Source organism: Cryptomeria japonica, chromosome 3 (assembly GCF_030272615.1).
Source record: "Cryptomeria japonica chromosome 3, Sugi_1.0, whole genome shotgun sequence".
Taxonomy (NCBI): Eukaryota; Viridiplantae; Streptophyta; class Pinopsida; order Cupressales; family Cupressaceae; genus Cryptomeria; species Cryptomeria japonica.
Window position 1 is genome coordinate 34,690,773 of NC_081407.1, and position 12,602 is coordinate 34,703,374.

The 12,602-nt window shown below is 36.9% G+C and overlaps 1 pseudogene; it reads left to right on the forward strand.

Annotated features, from left to right (window-relative positions):
* Positions 1 to 544: 544 nt before the first annotated feature.
* LOC131046739 (chalcone synthase 7-like) lies at positions 545 to 2,080 on the forward strand (annotated as a pseudogene).
* The last annotated feature ends 10,522 nt before the right edge of the window (positions 2,081 to 12,602 follow it).

A 12,602-nucleotide genomic window follows, 5' to 3' on the forward strand; every position in this document is an offset into this window, starting at 1 on the left:
TATTAATCTTCAACCTCTTATTACAAATGATCGTTATAAATAACATAATTATTTAAAAACAGACAACTTAGTTATTTCCTCGCATAACAGTATAATATAAACAACAAAATAGTTATTTCATAATATAAACAACAAAATTTAAAATTGAAACAAACACAAATATATATTAATCTTTAACCTCTCCTCCCACAATATAACATAAACAATAAAGTTCGACACTGAGCAAACTCTTCCTATTGTCCACATCTTCTAGAAAAGCTTGAAAGTCCATCTTCGGATGCACGTGAAAGACTGAAGGGACCTCAAGAAGAGGTAAAAGGCAGAGGGAAATGATTTTTTTATGGTAGTAAGCCAATAGACAGCGATCTTGACAAAGGTCTTAACCTAAAAACTGTTAAAGAGAAGGGGCTATAAATACCCAACAAAGATCATTGCGTTTCATCCCTCTTGCTCGCTTTCTCGCACTAGCCTGGAATACAGGCTATAAATACCTAACAAAACCCATTGGTAAGCATCTTTACTTAGGTCGTAGTCTAACAGAGTAATGAGCATGTCCATAGGGAAGATGGTGGACATGGAAGCATGGCGAGAAGCCCAGAGGGCTGAAGGTCCAGCAAGTATCTTTGCCATTGGAACGGCTACTCCTCCCAACGCAATTCACCAGACCTCTTACCCGGACTATTACTTCCGCATAACCAACAGCAACCACAACTCCCAGCTCAAGTAGAAGTTCAAAAGAATGTGTAAACCCATATACCTATATACTTAAATACGAGAGGAATCTAGAGTTAGCTCAAATCATACATATATATTAATACGAGAGGAATTTAGAGTTAGTCCAATGATTTGGAAATAAGACGAACCCTCCACCTTTAGGGTTAGTCCAATATTTTGGAAAGAAGATGAAGCAATAGACTCAAACCACATATAGTATTTTCTTAATTAGAAGACGAATCCTAATCTTTAGAGTATGTGCAACTGATTCCACATCACATGTGGTGTTTATATATAATATTTAGACTACTGTACATATCTCAATGTTTTAATGGTTATGGTGACGTTTATGTTGCAGGCGAGAAGTCCATGATAAAGAAGAGACACATGTACCTGACAGAGGAGATACTGAAGGAGAACCCCAATCTATGCTCGTACATGGCGCCCTCGTTGGATGCTCGACAAGACATGGTGGTGGTGGAGGTGCCAAGACAGGGTAAAGAGGCGGCTGAGCAGGCCATTGAAGAATGGGGACAGCCCAAATCCAAGATCACCCACCTGATCTTCTGCACCACCAGCGGAGTAGATATGCCAGGCGCGGACTAGCTCACTAAGCTGCTTGGCCTCCACCCTTCGGTGAAGAGATTGATGATGTATCAGCAGGGCTGCTTTGCCGGAGGGACGGTTCTGAGAGTGGCCAAAGACCTCGCTGAAAATAACCGTGGAGCTCGAGTTTTGATCGTTTGCAGTGAGATCACGGCCATGACTTTCCCAGGGCCCGATGACACCCATCTTGACAGTCTGGTTGGGCAGGCGCTCTTCGGCGATGGGGCAGCAGCAGTGATTGTGGGAGCTGATCCCATCGTGGGAATAGAGAAGCCCGCTTTCCAACTCCTCTGGACTGCTCAGACCATTCTTCCTGACAGCGAAGGCGCCATCGATGGCCATCCCAGAGAGGTCGGGCTGACCTTCCATTTATTGAAAGACGTGCCGGGTCTGATCTCGAAGAACATCGAGAAGGCTCTGGTGGAAGCTTTCGGGCAATTCGACATCGAGGATTGGAATGACGTCTTCTGGATTGCACATCCGGGAGGGCCTGCAATTCTAGACCAGGTGGAGTCAGAATTACAATTGGGTCCCGAAAAGTTGAGGGCGACTAGACATGTATTGAGTGAGTATGGGAACATGTCGAGCGCCTGCGTGCTGTTCATCTTGGATGAGATGAGGAAGTCGTCTGCAGAAAAGGGATGCCTGACCACCGGAGAAGGTCTGGACATGGGAGTGCTCTTTGGATTTGGACCCGGACCCACTGTCGAGACCGTGGTTCTCAAGAGCGTTCCTCTCATATCATAAATAAATCTCTTTTTTCAAGGACACATTATACAAATTGTGGAAAATTTGTACTCTTATATTATTTCTGAATAAGGTAAGTACCATTTTATATTAAGAATATAGCTAGGTGTCTCTTATATATTGGGTTATGGAATAGTCTCATATAAATTATAAGTATTATAAAGACCTAAAAATAGGTCGTTATATAGATATCATAGATTATAAAAAAGATTTTATTTTCATTTTCAAATTCATTTGCTTTATCAAAATCTTATTTAATTTGGTTGTAATTTGGATACATTCCATGTGTTTTGTATCTTATTACACTATGTATGCCATGAGATACAAACATTGAATGTAGATTTCAATTTTAAACAATTTCATTGGGTATAAATAATGTCTCAACACAGGATTTTGAAAAGAATGTTTGTGTTGGAGTATTTAAAGGAACACATAAAAAAATCCTTTGTATCAATCTCAATTGACACACTGGAAGGTCTCCACTTACTCTTTTTTTTTAAGAAATTGAAATTTCTTCTAAATATGATTTTAATAAGTAGGTCTCCATTTCCAAATGCATTCATTCATTTACTTTTTCAAAATGTTATTCAATTTGGTTGTAATTTGAATGCAAAGTCGCATTCCATTTGTTCTATATATCATCATGCCATGTATGCCATGAGATATAGGCATTGAATGTAGATTTCAATTTTCAACAATTCAACTAATCATTAGATATAAATAATGTCTCATTATGAGCATTCAAAAATAATGTTTGTGTTGGAGCTTTTAAAGGAACCCATAAAATAATCTTTTTGTATCAATAATTATTTTCTGAATTGGAATTTCTTCTAAATAATTATTATAAGTAGGTATATTTTACCTAATTAGTTTTGGATTAGAATATTCACTAAATATATTTATATTAATGTATTTTCTTATTTGTTATAAAAAGTTTTGATTTCTATTTCCTTGGACAAACCAATTTGTAAGAGGGTTTTGAAATCCAATATATTTGTTTGAAGGTACTATTGTGCAATCTACAATGAAGATTTTGATGGTGTTGATGTGGCTATTATCATTTTTGTTGTTGTCGTTGAAGCCCTACTCCTCCATATAATATGTGGATGAAAGAAAATCACTTTTGAATTTTAAAAAGGACCTCAACTTCACTTTTAGTCCTTACATGAGCTACAATTATGGAAGGGATTTAACTATTGTGCATGGGAAGGAGTCACTTACCACCCAATCTTTGCCCATGTCTTTTCCATGGATCTCAATCTATAATAGCTTAATGTTTCAAAGGACCTCAACTTCACTTTTAGTCCTTACATGAGCTACAATTATGGAAGGGATTTAATTGTTGTGCATGGGAAGGATTCACTTACCACCGAATCTCTACCCATGTCTTTTCCACAGATCTCAATCTATAATAGGATTGTTGTAGCCTATTTTACATGGTCATTTAAGTAGGGGAGATAAAATTGATGGAGAATATTTCTAATATAGCATATGGAGAACTTAGACCTAAGTTATAGTATCTTATTTTTTCCTCCTTTTGAAATCCCTTCACAACTTCACAAGCTTAGAAAATTGAGGTATTTTAGTTTGTCTTACTATAATTTTATTAGAAAAATTCAAAGAAGATTGGTAAGATGGTCATCTTAAGATATTGTTGCCTAGAGCATAAACTCTTTGAGTGGTACCATCTCAATGCATCTTTAGGTAAGTTATCAAATCTCATAGATTGTCACTTGAGTTTTGATACTTTGAATGGCACCATCCCAACATCTTTGGGTAGGTTGTTAGAGCTCACACATATTGACCTAGTCTAGAACTCTTCGAGTGGAACCATTGTAACATCTTTGGGAAAATTGTTAAAGCTCACACATTTTGAACTCTTTCATAACTCTCTAAGTGGAGCCATTCCAACATCTTTGGGAAAGCTATCAAAGTTCACACATCTTGAACTATTTGGTAACTTTTTTGGTAGCACTATCCCAACATCTTTAGGCAAGTTGTCAAAGTTCACAAGTCTTAAACTAAGTTTGAAATCTCTGAGTGGCACCACACCAACATGTTTAAGTAAGCTATCAAATATCACACAAATTGACTTGATTCATAACTCTTTGAATGGTGTCATCCCAATATCTTTGGGTAAGTTGTTAAAGGTCATGAATCTTAACCTATTTGGAAGCACTTTGAGTGGCACCATTCCAACATATTTGGGTAAGTTATCAAATCTTAGAGAGCTTGACTTAGGTAATAATTCTTTAAGTGGCACCATCCTAACATCTTTGGGTAACCTATAGAGTTCACTGTTCTTAATTTAAGTTCAAACTCTTTGAAAGAAATCATACTATTATCTTTAAATAAGTTTTGAAATCAACCATTTGAGTGGAACTTACTCCCTTTATCTTTGGGATAAGTTCCAAAAGATTTGAGTCTTGTTAAATTCTCAAGGAACATGATTGTGAAATTCAATTCCACTTATATTCCCAAATTTAAAATTTCATAGGAATTTGGCTTTATTTGTCTCATACTCTCTTATTGTTACTATCCCATATTGGCTATGGGATTTTATCTCAACCCTTCATATAACCATCTTGCAGGTGATATGCTTGCTAAATTTCTTGGATTTAAATGCAATTTTCATTTATATTCATTTATTATTATTTTGCACTATAATAAGGTACTTCATCGAAGCGTTGGGTGCAAGATTCGTAGCAAAGTTTTTAGAAAGTTCTCAAGAAAATATAATTGGCTGGTTCGAAGCCAAATTCCACAACCTTTGCTAGTATCCTTCCCCCCAGCCAAAAAGAGAGCTTTGGAATGGCTTATCAACATCCATCAAGCCATAATGGAAAGGAGATTTTTGTCAGTAATTATAGTTTGAAACGCATAAATCGACCTGAATGCAAAATGTAGAAGCATAGCCAAGGAAGCGCACTGTTTGTTAGTAGCGCCTCAAAGAAATATCTTCTCATGACATGTTTTGCACAAAGTAAATTTGTTGAAAAAGCATTATAAACTTTCGAGCTATTGCAGATCGCAGATGTAAAGTTGGAATCCACAACTTTGCCACCCTCCCTGCTGGTAGCAAAATAGGGACGCGCATGCAAAATGCGGAATCACCCAAACTATTTGACAAAACGCCTCAGATCGATGTCATCTCATGACATGCAATGATTGCAGTGATTACACAGTGTTATGTTGAGTGAGTTTTAAACTTTAAAGCTTATACGATAGGCAGGTGTAAACCTAAGGTCTGTGCACAATGGGAGCTTTTGAACAGGTTATAGAAATGCATGTAAAATGTGGAGCATAGCTAATACATTTGAATTCTTTGATAGACCGCCCCAATGAGTTGTTATCCCATCAAATGCAATGATTGAAAGATTTGTAAGAAACGGATTCAGTGAAAAGTTTTAGAAACTTCAGACACATGCAATTGATAAAGGATGCCTCAGGTGGACGTATCACATGGAATGTGAGTGATTTGTCAGAATGCCTCGAGGGAGAAGAGTATTGTGTCAAGGAATGAACGAGATGATTGTAGAGTCTGCACAAAATGAATTGATTGAAAATGTTCAATAAAATGTATTTGTCTCACCTCTGTCGGCACTTGCTTTAGTATTTTCCTGGTGCATATAGAACATAGTCAATTATTGCATCCTAGAGAAGACATATGAATGTTCGATAAACTCTTTCGAATAGACACCAACTCGTGAATAGATGATTGTAGGAGATGCTTGAATTAAGATGTGTAGTCACATAAATCTATCTATTTTAATTAAATGAATATTTGCTATTTATTTGATTAAAAACCCACTAGCCATCAGTTAATTAAATTAATTCATCTTCAAACATTCTTCTATTAATTAAATAAATTATTCAATTTATTTTAATTAATTCATTAAACCAAATTCACAATTAATTAAATGAATAAATTCTATTTATTCAATTTAATCCTCTTTCCTCTTTTATATAAATTAAATAAAACATTGATTTAAAATCATAAATCCCTCCCCCCTCCCCACTTGCATTTTCCTACAAATGCAAGTTGCAACCACAAGTTGAAATTAATTTTATTTTAATTAAAATTCTATTTTTCCTCACCCACCAAATCCACTTGCACTCGTAAACCCCCTTCTAGATTCTTCTAAACCCTTCCTAATTAACCTAATCCATCCCCTAATTATTGTCACATTCCTAAGCAACTTGGAGTCACTTCTCAAAAACTTCAAAGTCTTTGAAAAATATTTAATGCTTTGTGTGTTCAACAATTTAACCTCTAAAGTTTTTTAAACCACTTGTGGCTCTTACATGACCATTTATGGTTAACCCCTAACTCAACCCTCATGTGTCTCCTCAAACATTTATTGCTTTGACCATGGTTATCCCTTTTACCTTTGCACAAGAGTTTATCCATTGGATAAAAGCTTTATTCTTTGAATAAAGAATTTATTCACTCAACCCAACCTTGACCTTAACTCCTAAGTTAACTCTCAGGTCATGTCAAGCATTTAATGCTTATTCCCTCTCCTCTCAACCCTTCTCATATTGACACTTGTCATCCCGGGATTGGGTTGAAAGCCATTGCATGGATTGAATATCATTCAATCCTGACCTTTGTTGAGATTACTCAATCTCAACCATCCATTGCTCCATTTTCCCTATAAATAGAGCCCATTTCTTCATAATCGAGATCCTGAAAACTTGTATGCATCTAAGTTATAGAGAATTTTAGAGAGCATTTAGCATATCTTACTCATATTCACTCTTTTGGTTAAAATTAACAAATAACATTTAGATAACTCATCTTTATTTGGTTATTAAGCTTGCATTTGTATACTTTTCATAATCATCTACAATCTTGAACCTCCATAAGCATCCATAGTGCAAAAAGATGTTGAGAGTTACACTAATTTGGAACTTGGAGAGGAGAGGAACAAGGGAGAAGGAGCTAAGAGAATGGTAGAAGACATTTGGAGATGCCTTGTTGTATTTGCTTCCATAGTTAAATATTTCATCATGTTTTTAGTGTTTCTTTTGGTATGCCTGCTTAGACTAGTTTTTGGTTGATTAACACTAACGTTTGTCTTTGTTTCTTGTGTTTTTATGTTATACGACCATAGGTTTTAGTCTAACCTTGCCCCATTTTACAGAGCATCATTTGGTGAACCCGACATGAATCAAACAACCAACAAAATTTTTATTTTTACAAAACTAACTTTTTGACTGTTTAGCTTGACACACAGGTCGCGCTTTGGTGTTTTTGCCCGCGCTTTAGCACTATTGCAATTTGATATTTTAGCGCTATTGTTCTTACAATGGCGCTATTGTCCATATTATAGTGCTTTTGCTTATTAACTAGCGTGTTTGTCCATACTTTAGTGCTCTTGTATTGATGTTTACATATTTTAGTTTAGTGCCTTTGTCTATACTTTAGCATGTTTGTGTTAAGTAGCGCTTCTGTTGTTACACAGAGTAGCGCTATTGTAACAGAACGTTGTACAAGAAAGGCCTTGTAACCAATAAATTATTTTTTAGGCTTGTGGAAGCCCACCATGTTTTCAGATTTTTTTAATTGTTCGTTTCGTGTGCAAGTTTTAAACTAACCCCTTTTGTTACTTAACAATAAAAAACACTTCTTTTGGTACTTTTAAAATCAACAAAAACAAATTTTATTTCTTGCAAGTTAGGATTCAAATTTCGTTTTGGTGCTTAAAATCAGCAAAAAAAAACCTTTATTTCTTGCAAGTTAGTTGTCTCAATTTTGCAAAACGATTTTACTTCATGCAAATGTGTTTTTCATTAAGTTGACAAGGATTTCAAATTCTAGTTTACTCAAACATATTGCCTTTGAAGTTAAAAAGAACATCATGGTTGTTGGAGCAACATCTCCAATTAGATAGAACATCATTGCAATGACAAATTAAAAAAAACAAGTGTATTTTGTGTTTGGCACACTAGTGTAAAAGAGTTGGTCGAGTGGTCCTACTTCTAACACACACTATCCTCTCCCTTGGCTTTCATGGTCCTAGGTGCAAGAGAAAATTGCTAGTAACACTCAAATTTTATCTTTTTAAGAGAGGTCTACCAAGAGACACATCACTCTTGGGAATGACCTCATGCGGTAAATCCTTCGAGTTGCTATAGAAGTCAGGTGAGAGAAAAAGCTGTAGCCTTGGGTATAGTCATTCCTACAGTGTAACTTGCCGAAAGGACAAATGGGCCCCACCACAAGTTACAAAGCTCTTAAGTGAGTCACTGCAGAATGAACTTATGTCCAAAAACATCAAAAATTACTAAACACTTTTAAGTAGTAGCCCACCTGTTCTATTGATTGAGGATATTTGTGATAAATTCAGTGCAAGAGCATAGATGGTTTTGCTCCCGAGATACTCACCATACATATTTCCTTGAGTAGAAACATATCTTTTTGAAAGGTTACTTGTAGCCCAATAAAAGTGGTGACTCCCCCATCATAGGGATCATCTATTTGTTATGCTCGCGCAATACTTAGTATATCACATCCTTACCTACCACGACGGGATTCATAAGGTATGAAGTACCAAAGTCGAAGAAATATCAAGATGTGGGCTGAAATTATTGCAACTGGCCATTTGACCTTAGGGATAAAAAGTGTTTGAAGTATTTTCATTTTTGAGTCAAGACCAGTGCAAATTGAGTCTACTTCACGCTTTGGCAACACCTAAAATACATTTGAAGGAAAAGGGTCATAAAAAGTCCAAAGATTGGGTTGATCTAGACCCATACTTACTTGTGCCTTTTGAGGCAACATTCTTGTGTTTGTGTGCTTGCTTTGTTTTCTTGTCAAAGAAACATCACAAAAAACCAAAATCCAAAACAAGTATTCATCCAACACCAACATTTTCAAAAACATAGAAGATAAAAAACAAAGAGCAATAATCAAAAGTATCAAACTATATGACCATTCTTCACATCTTGAGAAAGAAGAATCTTCGTCAAAACATCAACTTGAAGAAAAAACCATTAAGCTCAAAGGCTTTTATCAAAAGGAAGAAATTTTTCTATCTTAATAGACAAATATTTGTCTCTCATAGAACCTTCTTACGTCACATGCGTCTTTACCTTCAAGAGAAATCAAACGAATTTGATCCAGAATCATTAAACTGCAGAGCTTTTACTCAATACAGAGCTTTGAGTTATCACAAGAACAAAGGAGGAAAAATCAATCCTAACTTCTTTCCCGACATTTGCATCACATATAACGTAGCTCGGGAAGAACCACCAACTCCCAAAAGAGAAGAGGAAGTTCACATTTCATCCATTATCACATTCACATCTCATTTAATCCATTCCAACTCTCAAAACATCAAAAGGTTTTTGTCCTAAGTTCTATTTCAATATTGCTTGAATCAAATGCAACACATCACTTTTAGAGTGTCTCTACATCTAGGATAAACTCATCCTAAGAGACATTTCTACGTAGGTTAAAACTAGTCTATGAGTGAATCCTCTCATTACTAGGTAGTTGAGTTTGTAACACATCTCAGATCTCTCTACACCTTATCACATCAAACTTTGTCAATCCAACACAACAAGCAATTCAAGAAAGAACTTTGGTAACATCTACCTTTAGTGCTAGGGATCTGTATGCAAAGCACTTCACCAAACATAAATCTTTCATTTCATCACCAACTCATCATCATTTTCATCAAACTTCAACAAAAACTTGTAAACAAAATGGCTCATACTAGATCCAGGTCTAGACAACAAGAAATTGAAGAGGAAGAGGAGGGAAATCTTAATGAATTCCAAGAAGCCCTTGGAGGAAACACAAATGATAAAAATCCAAGTACTCCTACTCCTGCAACAATAGAAAGGGTACAACACAACCCTCTCTTTAATAGACATTTTGATGAAATACTCAGGAGCAATGCAGATGCTCACTTTTTAAGACTTGCTCAAGAGGGGGCTAAACTACCCTCTGACTTTGACGTTGCACAACTAAGACAAGCATCATAACGCCAAAGTCGTAATGAGGATAAAAGAGGTCGAGATCACATCAGATATAACCTTCATCAAGGTAATCCCCTACCTCCTCCTCCAAATGAAATAGACATGTTGCGGCAACAAGTCAAAAATCTCGCCCAACAACTTCATAGTGGTGTAAAAACCAATCAATTTTCACTTAATGACATTTGTCCCTATCCCTTTGATAGGAATCTTCATATGCCACCTTTTCCGTGAGGGTTTGAAACACCCAAGTTTGAAAAGTATAGAGGAAAAGGAGATCCTCGTGATCATGTTAGAGAATTCCATTCAGCTTGCCTCGAAGTGGCATACGAGGATACTTACCTAATGCGACTTTTTTCCCAAAGCTTGGGAGGAACAACCACATCATGGTTTTCCCGATTACCAGGTGGCATCAGGACATTTGAAGAACTCATCTAGAAATTCTTGGCACATTATTCACACAACATTGAACGTGATATCACAATGGCTGATCTATGTAACACTAAACAAAAACTAGGTGAGCTATTTTCAGTCTTTCTGCAACGATGGTGTCAAATGTCTAGTAGACGTTCTCTTCAGTTACCAGAACAAGAACTAGTGGAAATATTTATTTCCAACTTAAATGACGAAATGGAATTTCACCTAAACGTAAAAGACACAAACTCTTTCAATGACATGATCACCAAAGGCTTAAAATTTGAGTGGGCTCTCATCAAAAAAGGGCTTATCAAGATATACAATGAGCCAAAGGATGGCCCTCGCCTACGCTTCACTAGTGACAAGCCTAACTTCTAGAACAAAAACAAAAACATCATCAACGACGGGGTTGTGGATGCAAGAACTATCAAAAGTGCACAACCTATAGTTCGATTTGTAGGACAGAACCCCCCACCCAAGAATAAAACAGTTGCTCCTCCAAATCAAGGACGCAACACATCTCAAGAGGAACCCAGACAACGTCAGCAAAATTTTAAACCAAAACGAACATACACTCCCTTAGGGGAACCCATCGAAACAGTCTTACGTCAATGGGTTTCTCAAAATCTGGTTACCTTACCCAAAACATCAAATTATGAACCTCAAGTCAAACCTTCATGGTGGAGGGATACTGAACATTGCGATTTCCATCAAGGGAAAGGGCATAAGACAAGCAATTGTCACAGATTGAAAGATCTTATTCAGAATCTTATTGACCGAGGTGAAATCAAAATCGAAGGACATGACCCAAAGACAACAAACAATGAGCATCTCATGTTTAAAAATCCACTTCCGTCACAAGATCAGAGGGGTCCTTCCACTTCAGGGAGAAACGCAGATACTACTGATTATACGCAAGTCGCATATAATTACACTGTGAATCACCTATATGATGCGAGTGAACAGATTGCAACTATTACCATCAAAAATCCTAGCTCCACTTGCAATGCCGTTACATGTCGCAACAAGATTACCATAAAAGCAGCTCCACAAGGCACCCCATCTATCCCAAAGCAGTATAACCTTGTGGAATAGTTAGACAAAACACCCGCACTGATATCCATCTTAGAGCTATTGCGCCTATCTCCATGCCATAAAACAATTTTGGATCAAGCTCTCCAAGAGGCGTCAATCCTTGCAAACCTAAATACACATCAGTTCCAAGCCATGGTTGGAAACCTAAGGTCATCACCTTGTCCAACTTTCTCTAAAAGTGACAACTCATCCTTCCAGCAACCTCACAACGCCTCACTACACATTGAAGGGTTTATCAACCAACATAGGATCAAGTGAGTCTTGATTGATAATGGAGCAAGCCTGAATATCTGTACACTACAAATAGTCACAACTTTGGGATATGCAATTGAATTAGTGGATCCCCACAAGAAGATCACAATCAAAGCTTATGATGATGCAAAGCGTTCATCCAAAGAAGCTATTGTGCTACCAATCCGAGTGGGCCCTGTGGTGAAACACATCATCTGTCAAGTTTTGGACCTTCCTCTGCCATACAATTTAATATTAGGAAGACCTTGGATACACGCCATGCAAGTCATTCCATCCACCTACCATCAATGTATCAAGTTCCCGCATAATGGTGTAGAAATTACAATCCTGGGCGATGCAAACCCCTTTGCATATTTTCATAATATAAGTCATCAACCAGATATTACCATTCCCAACAATAGAGAAGCCATCTCCTCCACATCATACGTAAGTCCAGCCTCTCTTTCCAATTCAAACACCACTATACCCAAGCAAGAAAAGCTCAAGATGAAGATAGCAGAGGAAGGTCCTAGGGAGTACAATTTGAGCCAACTATTTTGTGTTGGACAAATGCCTACTTCTCCTAGGACACATAGCAAACCTCAATGGTTACTTCAAACGCCATTGGTCAAACCAGCATGTACTTTGACGCCATTCATCCTTCGAAAGAGTCAAGAAGAAGAGACCAGAGATGAAGACTTAGCAAAATGGATCTATAAAGATCCCATCACCACCGATATTCTGCAAGCTAAGCTTCCCACAGATTAGTATGGCAAAGGCCTTCTCATTATGCAAAGAATGGGTTA